We start from the raw sequence: 14,022 nt of genomic DNA, 5'->3' as shown, positions 1-14,022 counted from the left end.
GAGTCCAATGATCATGGGTTAAGACATTGAAGTCTGCTCCCTCGTCGATCCAGGTGTTGAAAGCGCATGTTTGTTTTGCTGTGACCGTAATATGGAGGTATGCGGGTTCTACGGCTTCCTCATCCTCGTCATCAATTTCAGTGATTGTGGCTACTCGTACGTTGACAGGCAGTTCTAACATTGGTGACTCATGCAAAGGGTGCGTAGGAGGGTAGTACTTCTTGACACGATTGTCATTGAAGAAGCCTATCCCTTCACCGTCTAGGGTCTCAAGTTCGACATTGCCTATTCGGCTGATTGTATGAACTTTGAAGGGTCCAAGACCTATAAATTTCATTTTTTTCTTATGCCCCTTAACTAAGTAGAGGAGCACTAAGTCACCCTATTCGAACTTGCGCTGCTTGAGGTACTGGTCAAACCAGCTCTTGCATCGGGCTTTCTCACAGATCAGCACATGGGTGGCTAAAAGACAAGTCTCCGAGAGGCGTTCGAGTTTAACTAGGCATTGTGTCCATGCCTCCTTCCCTTCCCATCATTCTTGAAGTGCTATTCTCAGGCTAGGAACGAAGAATTCTAATGGTAGAATCGCTTCTGTTCCATATGTCAGCGTAAAGAGGGTTTGATCGACAGCCATTTTATAAGCTATGCGGTAAGCCCACAAAGCTGCCATCAGCTTGTTGTCCCAATCGCTGCGTGAAGCAGAGACAACCTTGGTTAGGACATTGACAAGAATCTTATTCGTTGATTTGGCCTGCCCATTTGCCTGAGGGTAGTATGGTGAGGGTAGTATGATGTACTTGGCCTGCGAATACTTTGTCGTAGGACTAATGGGTCCAATGAAGTCAATTTCCCATTTTTCGAAGGGTTATTGAGCAATAATTGGGGTTAATTCCATTTGATCCTTGCAAATCAGGACCTTCGTTCGCTGGCACTCGTCACAGTGCTTGACAAATCGTGCTGCGTCGCGGAAAAGCGTGGGCCACCACAGTTGAGACTGCAGCACCTTTCGTGCTATCATTTCCCCACTAAAGTGCCCTCCGGCAATGTCGTTGTGCATTTCTGAGAGTACATCGTGCATCTCATATTCGCATACGCATCTACGCAACAATCTGTCTTGCCCCAACCTATAGAGTTGGCCTGCAATCAGCTAATAGGGCTGGATCTTAAGGATTAGTCTCCTAAGTCGGGATTTTTCTATCGGTCAGTTAGGCAGTCTGTGCTCAAGAACTTGGACTATGTCATCTACCCAATATGGCATTAGATCAGTCTTAAATAGATCTCTCTTGCTGGAAAGGTTAAACAGATGGGTGTCAGGTAATTCATCAACAATACCTTGTCCAGCGGCTTCTCCGATGGGAATGTGTGACATGTGATCGGCCATGTAATGCTGTTTCCCCTTCCGTACCACCACGGAGAAGTCGAACTCTAAAAGCAAAAGGAGCCATCAAGCTATGCGTCCTGTAGCGTAAGGTTTGTTTACTAGATAGAGTAAGGCTTGATGGTCCACGAAGAAGGTAAAGGGCGTGGCCAAAAGATAATGCCGAAACTTCTTCACAGTGAATACCATGGCTAATCCCTCTCTTTCCGTCGTCGAGTAGTTTATTTCCGTCTGAGTGAGTTGTCCGCTAGCAAAGCTCACTAGATAGTCTAAATTGTGTTCACCAGGTTGACACAACACTGCCCCCATGGCAAACTTAGAAGCATCGATATGCATGTGGAAGGTAATGGTCCAATTTGGGGCTCATAGGATTGGTGCTGTGGTTAGATCCTTCTTCAACTCTTCGTATGCCCATTGACATGCTTCGGTCCATTCAAAGACAATAAGCAGCTTGTACAAGGGTCTGGCGATCAACGCATAATTCAGTACAAACCGCCGATAGTATCCAGTATGGCCTAGGAAGCATTGACCTCCCTTGTAGTTATTTGGGGGTGGAAGGTCAACAATGACCCTGACCTTCGATAACTCAATGGCAATGCCGTTCTTCGACACCACATGCCCCAGGATGCATCCATGCTTCACCCAAAACTGGAAAACTGGCACTTTAAGGGATTCAAGGAGAGACGATATAAGCGACACCGCTCGAAGACTAGTCGAAGTTTGTCTAGGTGTTCGATCCAGGTCGAGTTGACATAGAGGTCGTCGACAAAGACTTCTAACTCCTTGCAAAGCATGTCCTTAAATATGGTGCACATGAGGTGTTGGAAAGTGGCAAGAGCATTAGTCAACCCAAAGGGCATGACTATGTAAGCAAAGACGCCCCACTCAATGTCGAAGGCAGTCTTATGCATGTCCGTAGGATGCACTTGCACCTGGTTGTACCCTAAGAAGCCGTCCAAAAAACTGTAGGCTTCCTTGCATACCACTCTCTCAAGCATGTGTTCAGTGTATGGCAACGGATAGTTGTCCCTCTTGGTAGCAGCGTTCACCTTCTTGTAATTGACGCACACTTGGATTTTTCCATTCTTCTTCATCACGATGACTATGGGCTATACCCAGTCTGTGTGCTCAATTTCGTAAATGAATCCCGCTCTCATCAGCTTATCAATCTCTTCTTTGACAGCATGAGCGTGCTTTGGATTCATAGGGTACGGTCGCTGCTTGATCGACGTTGCGTCTGGTGTCATGGGTATATTGTGAGTCACGACACTCGAATCTACCCCCTCAAGCTCTTCTAAGGACCAAGCGAACATGTCTATGTACTCTCGCAAGAGAGCAACAAGACTTGTTTTTTTCTTCATTAGTCAAGTCATCGGCAGTGAAGACTGGTCGGGGTGTTTCCCCTTCTGGGGCTAGGTCCACCTCCTTGACCTTGGCTAGTCCCTTGATTGGTTTGCTTGTCTGCGCTTGATGTTTGGCACCTAACAGAACTACCACCCTATCCCCTTTTTTGAATTTCGTAAATCGCTTAGGGAGGTCCTGCAGTTTTTGTTGTTCTATCATTCGTGTATCCCTGGGTTGTTTTGCCTTTTCCTGCCTTAATCGTCTATGCCTCAGGTGGACGGGTAGGTTCCCCTTGGTGCGCCTGGTTGTGGCGACCTAGGGATTTCTGGATCACTATCCAAACTAACCTCCAATTCAAAGTCAAACCCTCCGTCTTTGCTAGAAGAGGTGGTCTCCCCTGGTGGGTGCAGTTCAGATGGTGATTCAGTCCTAAGCACTGATGTCATTCCTGGCTGGGATAGGCTTGCTTGCTCAAGGTCTATGGCTCTACATGTTCCAACCAAGTGCGATCACATTCCGCGCACATGACTCCTCACTCCATCCTGAAGATACTCTTTTTCTACGGCTTGGAGTCTGCGTGTATTTGCTCTATTTCTTGTCCTTCAGTGTCATATTCCACAGTATCTACCTCACCCTCACTTTCATCACTAAAGGATTGGCAGTCTTCGTATTTGTCGTTAGAATTCTCTTCATCAGACTGCTCATCATCTCCTAGGGCTTGGTATACCTCTAGTCGTTGGTCAGGAACCAAAGCCCAATTATACATGAGGTTTAAGTCATGCACTCTGGTCCATTGCCACTTGGATTCATCTAAGAGATCCTAGAGTGGTTTGAAATTTGCAACTCGATTGCTAGCTAGCTTATCCATTAGGTATTCCAGTATCTCTTGGAGTTCCCTTTTGTTGGTTGGGACTTGGAAGTTGACGCGCTTCGGTTTCCCACGAAGGCTTCCTGCCATCATGCAGACTGGTACGGAGGGTGTGTCGTTAGCCTTGCCGATTGTTTTGATGGCTTGCTCATAAGCCTCGTGATCAGAGAACGGCAGGTCAATTGTAGCAAGGACATGCATCCAGTCCCGCTCGTCCTCTCAGCATGGGATATACTTGGTCAAGTGCCCATAGGACTTCTTGACCTAAGTATTACCCTTGAGCATAGCAGAGATGGCATCTAAGTTGACTAGTGAGGTCTTCCAGGTGTCCATCTCCACTCTCACGGCATCTGTCCTATTGCCAAGGAAGATCAAGCCGCTACCCTAATCTTCGATGACCCTAGCATTGCACATCCAGGGTCGGTCTAATAGGATGTCGTAGTCCACTCCCTTCATGACTATAAAGTCAATGGAGAACTGGACACCTGCGATCTTCACAGGCCAATTCTTAAGCACCCTGAATGGTTTGACTCTCATACCGTTTGCTAGTATGACATTAAACCTAGTAGTCTCAATGGGTGGGTTTTCCCAAGTCTGAAGCACTGCGTGGCTAAGAACACTCACCCTAGCCCCTGTGTCCACGATTCCCTTCCTCGTTGTATCGCCTAGGGCTAAAACCGGTAAGACTGCATGCATCTCGAAACCTTCCCAGAAGGCATTGATGTGCAAGGATTTAGGTATAGAGTGTAGCGTCAAACTCGGTATTTGCATCTCTGCATCATGTCATGAGGGTCTGCCATGACCTACTCTTGTGACCCTTCAACCCACTACTTAAGATCTTGCCATAGAGTGGGGTGCTACTGCCTAAGTAGATCTCCCAGGCTAAGTGTTACAGGGGTAGTCACCAATGTGGTCAAGAGATCGTTGGGTGTTCGTCTCTCTCCTAACCTGGATTGTCCTGACCAGTGGCCGTGACTAAACTGCGGCCCTGTAGCGCCGAGGTTTGGCCTTAGCAGCACTGCTTGTGGTGCAGTTGCTTCTCTCGACTTTGGTTGTGGAGGTGAGGTTGGCGTACTTATACTGGAGAGATCATCGATCTCGTCCTCTATGATGGGCTCAGCGTCTTTTAGATGCTCTTGGACTTCCTTTACCCATTCCTTCACCTTTTCTATGGCCTCTAATTGTCACTTCGGATGCGGGTATTCCGCTACCTTAGCACTTCCCTTTTCGGCCATCTTAGGGGTTGACGTCTCTGCCTCTGCATCAGAGACCTTCTTTCCAACAGGCAGAGTTGTAACACTCTCCGTTTTTAGTGCGATTTTAGCTTCGGACCTCTTCCTCCTCCATCTACGGATCTTCTTCTCTATCGAGGCTGCATCGAGATTGCTACGTCCTGGCAGAGAGATACAAGGACCTCTTCCTCCTCCGTCTATGGCTCTTCTTCCCTATCGAGGCTATAGAGAGATTGCTAGGTCCTGGTAGAGAGATGTTGGCCTGCTTTGTTTGGGCAAGGGTCATGACCCGCAATGGGATAGGAGTGGTCCTGGCAGAGATTGTTTGGTCCTGGCAGAGAGATGCCAGTCTACTTCGTTTGGGCACGGGTCATGACCCGCAATGGGATAGGAGTGGCCTCCCCATCGAGGTTCTTGACACCAAACAACCCCAATGGGATAGATGGCACATTGGCTAAACTCGAAGATGGCTTCCGCTTTGGGCAATCAACGAAAAGATGAGTGATTCTACACTCTGCACATATTTGGTCAGCCTTGTCTCTGTTTTGCTGCTCCCTTTCAGGGCAGCATGATGAGACATGACCTGGATGACCACAAGTCCAACAGGTGATTGGATCCTGCGTCTGCCCTCCTAGGCCTTTACCTCGTCCTCTTCCTACCGCCATCACCGGTACAGGGAGATAATCCATGAGGACATCGTTGCCCTCATCGTCATGCAAGACGTAAGGGCATACGTAAGCTTCTTCCTCGTTTGGTTCTTCCAAATAGTGGACAGGAGTGTCACTCAGTGGATGGGTTACGTAAGGACCACGCAGTCTAGGAATGCCTGTAGGATTTATTTCCATCCTAGGAACACCCGGCTTAATGTCGTTAGCCGCAGGGAGGGCCAATGGGGCTCCCCTTCCAAAAAATGGCTACAGCCTGTTCGCTAGGTAAGGCCGGCCGTATGCTTGTGAATATGGAAGTCTTCTTGGCAATCTACAATGCACGACGTTGTCAAAGGGTTTTTTGAAAGCAAAGTCGCGTCTTCAGAAGACCTTGACAAATTTCAAGATAGAAGATCAATTCTATAGCAAGAAATATCGGTGATAATAGATGGATCAATGGATCATCCTATGTTAGATATTTTTTATTCAAAGCCGTGCACAGTTGAGAAGTACAAGGTCTCAAAATAAATTCTCCCCAACATTATGAAATCCAAGTTCAAGGTGAAACTAAATCAGTTCCTCATTGTTGATCCCTCTGTCCTAAAAATCACAGCAGCAGAGATGTATTCTCGAGCAATTTTCCACAGTTAGTAATTTGTATCCATTACAGGATTTGAAAGCTTGCTTCTGTTAATTTTGCAGCTTCAGTAGTTCTGGATAAAAGCAGCACGCTGAAAAGTCTAGTTCACAAAAGGATTTTGCAATTCATAGTCACTCTCTGGAAAGCCTGAGCTTACAAGTTGTAAAAGGACACCTTCCCATTCTCAGCAAGAACTAGACCATTGCATATAAGGTTTCTGAAGGCTAGTTTATTGAAAAGTGCAGTTGATAATACCATAAATATATAGAACCAGCCACAAGTCTGGTTTAAACCCCCAATTATCAAAGACATCATCAATTCTGTGTAGAACTCCATATTCATTGGATGAAGAAGAAGCATTATTCTCTGTTTCCTCCTTGATTCCACAGATTGGTACTACATTCTTTGTTACTGATGACCTTTTCACAAGTGCAGAGCTGTAATGGCCACAGTGTCACAACAATTGTATTCTCGCCCAGATCATGGCTGCCCTCTATGATCTCACTAAAGCATATAACAAACTTGGATAGGGATTAGTGAATGTGCCGTTTTGCATTAAGGATGGCTCATCCATCGGTACCATTTCTTAGCAGAATAAACAAGCACACAGAATGTTTACAGGTGCTGTTGACTAGTGATCAATTCAATAAAGTCCCAGGGTTGCTCAAACTATGATGGGAAGGCCGCTAGTCGCAATGATGTGTAGAGAAACTCCAATCATAACCGGTCTTAGCTTAGAGTAGCTGTCCATATCCTTCATCCCCTTCCTCGTTCTCGTTGATGGTTTTGTCACCTCCTGTGACTTCATCTTCGTTCGATATTTTCCCCTCTTTTGCGTGGACTCTCCGTCTTCACTTCATCCTCATCTTTAGAGCTTCCTCTTCCTTATTCTCCTCGTTCTTCTCTCCTCCGTCCTGAACTCCCCTGTTCTGTTTATTCTTTCCCTTAATCGTCTTCTCATCCTTCGTCACTAGCAGAGCTCATGCCTCGTCCTAGCCTTCCTTTTAGCAAGTTGCAGAGCTACTTCGATTTCAATTCATCTCCTTTTGGTCTCCGTAGCTCCTCTCTGATTGACTTCCGCTGAATTCCGTCTTTCCCCCAGTTGCCTCGTCCTCTCCAATATCAAGGAGTTCTTCAATACTCCATTCATCAGTTACTGCAGGTCAAAGAGAGCCCTCCAATTATAGTACGCAAACCAACTCCATGAAAATCATGGCACTGTAGTCACAGCCCCGACAATCCACAACCTGAAAACACGTGCTCCCCTTGATGATGATGACAACGCTAGCTGTCCTGCTCAATCAGCACTTCTTCCGAAAGCACACCCACAACCATCCTGCATATATCCACCTACCTGCGTCTTTCCCCCCAAAAGCTTCTCTTTCCCCTGTTCTCCTCATCCGATTTCCTTTTGCCCCCAAAACTCCTCTTTTCAAAAATAGTCCTTCCTCAATAGGCTCTCCAAAAGCGACCTTTTGTTTTGCAGAAAAGCAATCCAATCCGCTCCCTCTTCAGCCTTTCCAGCTTATTCTCATTACTAAAATTATCGGTGGCAGCATCTTTTTTGGACTATTCTGAGCACACATAGTTGCAGTTTGAACCACCCTCCTTAAATCCGATTCATCACATATCCTACACAATTTTGGGTCTAAGAGCTCCATAAGTCGTCCTTCGGCCACTACCCATTCTACTATATCCTTCGGCCACTACCCATTCTACTATAGTGCGCTTCTGTCCAGATCCAAGCTTCTCAATTGGTTTCCTACCACTAACTAGTTCTAGCAATAAAATGCCAAAACTATATACATCACAACTTTCTGAGACCTTGCCCCATAGTGCATACTCTGGTGCAAGATAGCCCAAAGTTCCTGAACTTGTTCAATTGTAGCATTCTCGCCATAAAGACTCAGACTTTTTATAAAGTCCGTAATACAACATTGTGCTCAGCATGTTCACAAAACACGATCTCCACATCCATAATATTTCCAAACTTCCCATACATGCCCATCACTATGCCTCCAAACTTCTCTCCACTATACTCACACGCAGAAAGTAAATGTAAACACAATGACTAAGTATGTACAAAGTAACAAATGTCACACACACAACATCTGGGTGGATTTCACACCTCGGATGCGCAGCAATACGACATCCACCCCCTCTAATCCTACGCATCCTCCGGATGGGCCAACTACCCATGATCATTATCATCAAGATCCACAAACAGATCAATCTCTTCATTGTACATTTCCGGTATATCAACAAGATTATCTGTCATATCATCTGTCTCTTCCATTGGAGTTTTTTCTCATTGCTCTTCTCTTGCAAATTCTTCCAATGCATAATCTTCATCATCTCTTTTCTTGAAAATCTTGATTCTTTTTCTTGCAATAGGCACTCTAAGCACTGTTCCATCCAATTCTGTCAACTCATATGTTGCATTATCAAAGACATGTCTGACTATGTACGGCCCAAACCTTTTTTTCACCATCTTTCAAAGTGCAGTATGCTGATTTTCAAGGCTGCTATCAAAGACTAATACTCAGTCTCCCTCTTCTATTGCTCTAGGCCACAAGTGATGCCTGCTGTCAAACCTGTCCTTATTTCTTAGTCTAGCAACCTTCAACCTGTCAATAGCTAGCTGAATATCCTCTGGTCTTCTCTCCAATTGTCGAATCCGAAGAGCTAAGAGCTCCTCTCTCGTCAAATCCTCCTGTCAAGGTAAAACTGACCAAGTCAAAGCACAAGTCTCAATCGGCATAACCGGTTTCTGACCATACATCAACTCTGCGGACATATATCCTGTGGTAACACTGTGAGTCATACGATCAGCCCACAAAGCAAATGGTAGAAGTCTCGGCCATTCTCCAATCCGTACTTTGCATGCTTTAGCTAATGCTTTCACTATCGGCGAATGCCCTCTTTCACTCTTCCCATTTCCCTCTGGATTGTATGCTGTGGTTAGAGCCAACTTGATTCCTAGTTGAGAGAAAAACTCCCTAGCTTCATCTGCATCCAATTCACTGCGATCCGCAGTGATCTTACCCACACAGCCATACCTACAGAAAATTTCTTCCAATAAGAACTTACACACTGTACTAGTGGTCTTCGTTCTCAAAGGTCTGCCCTCAACATGATTGGTAAGATCCTCTCTAGCCAAAACAATATACCTCATCTGCCATAGACCCATAGGCATAGTAACCAAGTCAACTACCCACTTATAATGAATGCATAGCGGATAGGTCGGATGAAGCTCATCTCGATGACGCACTACCGAATACATCTGGCAATCTTTGCAAGTCTCTACAAAGTGAGAAACATCTCTATACATGCCTTTCCACCAATATTTCTCCTTGATTTTCTCATAAGTAGCCCACACTCCTCTATGACCAGCCCAAGGACTCTCATGAAACTCCCTCATCACCTGTAACTGTGTCTCTCTATCGCAGACAACCCGCAAAGGTAATCCGCCTCTTTTCTTCGGATGCTTCCAAAGAAATCCGTCCTTGAGAAAATAACCATAGGCTTTTCTTCTGATCTTCTTGAACTCTTCATCTGTCCATTCATCTCTTTTTCTTAGTGTACTAAGGTACTTGCCAATCTGCAACCAATCTCCAACATAGAGTTCTTCTATGAAAGCCACAATATCATAGACATGACAAACATGATCAACCATAGCAGCTGAAATTTTTGCATCATCCTCTTCTGCAAGTAGTATTTCCTCATCATCATATCTGGCTCTAGACAGCATATCTGCCACTGGATTATCCTTCCCAGCTATGTGTTTAAATTCTGGATTTAATGACTTGATGTATGCAATCCATCTCAGCATAGCTATATCCGGAGTAGAGCAACTCGTAATCATACCTATCAATGGCAAGCAATCTGTCTCTACCACAACTGAAGCTCCAATAAAGTACTCCTTGTCACATTTGAGAGCCGTAACAATCCCTAGTAACTCCCTCTTGATTTGTGGATATCTCCTCTGTCTCTCGTTTAGGACTTTTGCCCCAAAGCAAATAGCATACCTGTTTCCAACTGCATCATCTTGACCCACAGCCCAACCTATGCCAATTGGACTAGCGTCAACTGTCAATACAATAGGCCTTCCGCAATTATAATCCGCTTTCTTGAGAGTAGGAGCAATCTGCAATAGCTTCTTCAATTTCCGCATGGCTCTAATGTGGCTCTCATCCCAATAGAATTTCTGCCCCTTTCGAAGCAACTGATATAAACAATCTACTATGTGTGCAAAATGAGGTATCCAAATCATATAAAACACACAAGCTCCAATGAACCTCCGTACCTCTGAAGTGGTAGAACAATACTCCGTAATCTTGCCTATAGCATCCACCTTCTCAGGTGAGGGTTTCCTGCCATAATACCCACACATATGTCCAACAATAACAACCTCATTTACTCCAAAAATAGATTTTTTCCCTGATAGTGTCAAGTTTACTTCTTCTAACCTGGCCAAAATCTTCTCACAAGCTGAAATATGATCAGCCACAAAGTATCTGCATCCCTGCTCATTTAAACTCTCATTCTTCTCTTCTTCTACACACCTCTTAATGGGCACATCATCCAAGAAAGGCATGGTAAGCTGAGGTATGTAATCACGAAGAACCTTATGCATGGCATTCATCATATGTGCAACAGAATTAGTGGCATCTTGAGGCAAGGTACAAATCCTGACAAGCCCAATAGGAGTTCTCATAGTGGTTATGTCCCTGCTTTCCAAAGCCAACTGAAACTGATCATATCCCGAATACAAATCACCTAAAGAATAGATGGCACATCCAGCAAATGCTTCTGCAAACTCATCCACAACTAGACCTATACTAACATTCCTGATAGTAACTCTGTTTATTGGCTGCATGTCTTGTATAAATCGGAGAGTACCATTCTTCTTTGGAACCGTAAACCACCTATTTGAGTATGGTACAGATGAAGGCTCAAGAATTCCCATCCTGATTTTCTCATTCAACAAATCAATCAACTTTGGCAGGTGTGCCTTAGGCACTGGAATAGGTCGGAGGTTCCATGGAATATGAGGAATAGTAAAGATGACCATAGGAGCAACAATATCCGGATTCACACATCCAATCTCATGCGGGAAAAAAGCAAACCCCCTTACATGTCGCTCAAGCATCTCCTGAAAGCATTGCTTCTCTGTAGGTAGCAAGAAATCACCATTTCCAATTTTCAATTCAGCAAGAGTCTCTGCTGAAAATTTATGGCCTATATGCTCCGGATTCCTCAAAATTGGCTATTTGTCAGCCCTCTCTATTTGTTGATTACTGTCAGGTGGAAGCGGTACAGCTATCGGCTTCACCTTCTTATCCACAGTCTTGTATTTCGTGTCAACCCTGGCTTCATTATGATCCTCTGCATTACTCAAATCTTGCTGTAAATCAGCAATTCTGCACTCCAATGACTGAATATCCTCAGCCTCTGCTTTATGGAGTACATAGGAACAGCCCTAAACTCTGGGCGTTGAAATATTTCAGCAGTAAACTCTATTGGCTGAAAGTTTTCAGCCCTTTGTGTCTCTGTAAGCTGATCATAATCAGCCGGAAACTCTGTTTGCTGAATTTCTTCAGCACTCAACACTTTTTGCTGAGCCACCTCAGCCTCTGACTCAATCTGTAACACAAAATCTGCAATTTCATGAAACATGTCCAGGGATTGCACTACTACATTACTGTGACAACTCTACATATCAGCTTTCAGCATATTTTCCATCTCTGTCATTGTATCCGCACAAATCATACTATCATACATCCCATCTATGTGCTCATCATCCTCTAAAATTCTTGCATTTTTCAAATTTTTCTCCTTCCTGCATATGTATTGCCTGGGAGCTCTAGGTAACTTAGAAGTCTTCTGATAGCTCATCGAACTGTTTGCTGAAATCCCAACAAAACCGGAGGAGAAAACACTGCTGCCAGGAGGCGAAAACTCCAATCTCCTCTGCTCTGTACCACCGTCGTCTCGCAAAACGACGGTACCTAATGAAAACCCGAATCCCTCACAGTGGGCAAAGGTGCATCTCTAAGAGTATCCCTGTTTCTGTGAGAAATGCGGGATCTAGAGCATGGCAAAGACGGAAGCTATGAGGATGGAAGATGAAGATACTACTCATGTTGACATTGACAAAGAAGACAACTGTTACACAAGTGAATTAGGTTTCAAGATTGAGACTTGAACTCATAAACACAATCTTGTGTAGGACTGACAATGACACAGAGACTTGACAGAAAGAGACAAGTACTATTGCATTATCATCATTTTAAAGTGATAGTCAAGTACATCATTATATAGGATTTCTTGGTAGCACATTTCATCACTGTGCCTATGGGATCTGTCTCTCTTCCTAGAATGAACTGCATCTTCCTAGCCTAGTTGTTCCATACAAAGGGGCATAGATAGGGTGTGATTGGCAGATTCTCAACACCCCTCCTCAATCACAACCTGAAAGTACAAAGTGTGTAGAGGCTTTAGTGAGAGCAGCACTTGCAAAGTGTGGGCATACCACAAACATGGCAAAACACTAGAGGCTGTCGCAGAAAAGGCTAAGTGTGGGTACCATAAACATGGTGAACATCCAGAGGCTGTAACAGGGGCCTCACAAAGTGTACAGAGGCTGTAGTACAAGGCTACATGAGGAGTTTACAAAGCTTATGAAAGGAACATTAAGGCAGGTACAATGCTTTTAAAACAGAAAATGAGAGACAAGGACCGATAGGCCCTTGTGGTCTTTTTCAGCATATGATTTCTCTTTGTTAGCATGGAAAATCTTCTTGTCTTTCATCTTTGGTTCTTCAGCTTTGAATGATGTGGTCTTTTGGTCTTCATGGCTGATCTTCTTATTGTCCTTCTTCCTTTGCTCTTTGATCTTATGGTCTTCTTGGTCTAGTTCCCCATGGACTTTGCTTGCAGCTTTAGTCTTCATGTCCATGTCTTTGTCCCCCTCAAGCAAAGACATCTCATTCTTCATGATGGCCAAGGTAACTGGAAAAAACTTTAGATGGACAAATGTTGTTGGAGACTAATCAAATTAGTGAATCAAAGTGGCAGAGTTTAGCTTGACTCAAGACAATGAGGAAAATCAAGTGAAATGAAAGCTTGAAAGAAAATAGCTATGGAGTCCCACAGTTAGGGTTTTCAGCTTGACTGGTTTTTCTACTACATCAGCCCACAAACCCAATCATCCGGCATCAAACTCGAGCTGGAGGTAGCTTAGGTCATGGGCTTACAAAGCCCTATGGTTGCAGGACAAGGCGCAGTACAGACGGGCTCCATGGCATGTACGACCGGGCAGAGGCGCAGATTTAACAGCGATCTCGAATTCACACAATGTTGGTACTCACAAAACCCAAATAAATGTAAAATATTTCTAGGTTGAAAATTGAAAACACAACACAAGATTTTACAAAATACAAGACAAATATACTCCAAAGGGACTCTTTCATAAAATGAAATATTGAAATTTGAGATTAAGTGTGGTATGAGATCCGACCATAAATATACGTGCTTATGTATTAAATCTCATGGATTATTTTGGCCCTAAGTTAACATTAATTATGTTTCTCTTACAAGAATCATATAGTAAAAACTTTGCCATGGACTTTGGTGAGAAGATCAAATTCTATTAATAGTGAGACTTGACCATCGGCTTAACCAAATTGTCAAGTGGTAATGAAATGTTGAGTGTGAGTGTGGTATAATGAGCAATGTTGGACTGTGATGTATCAGGAGGCTGCGCCCTGACCTAGGCAAGATATCTCCAGAAGAAAGCGGGTCAAAATATTGAGTGTGGAAGGAGATCAAGAAGCTCCAAGGAGGCAGGGTGCAGTCCTGGCTATGGCAGACACAGTTGAAGATGAAGGTCAAGTTTAAAAATGGAGTCA

The sequence above is a fragment of the Lygodium microphyllum genome, chromosome 12 (assembly GCF_053477565.2).
Source record: "Lygodium microphyllum isolate KBCC chromosome 12, Lygodium_microphyllum_v1.1.10, whole genome shotgun sequence".
NCBI lineage: Eukaryota > Viridiplantae > Streptophyta > Polypodiopsida > Schizaeales > Lygodiaceae > Lygodium > Lygodium microphyllum.
This window is presented reverse-complemented; position numbering follows the sequence as displayed.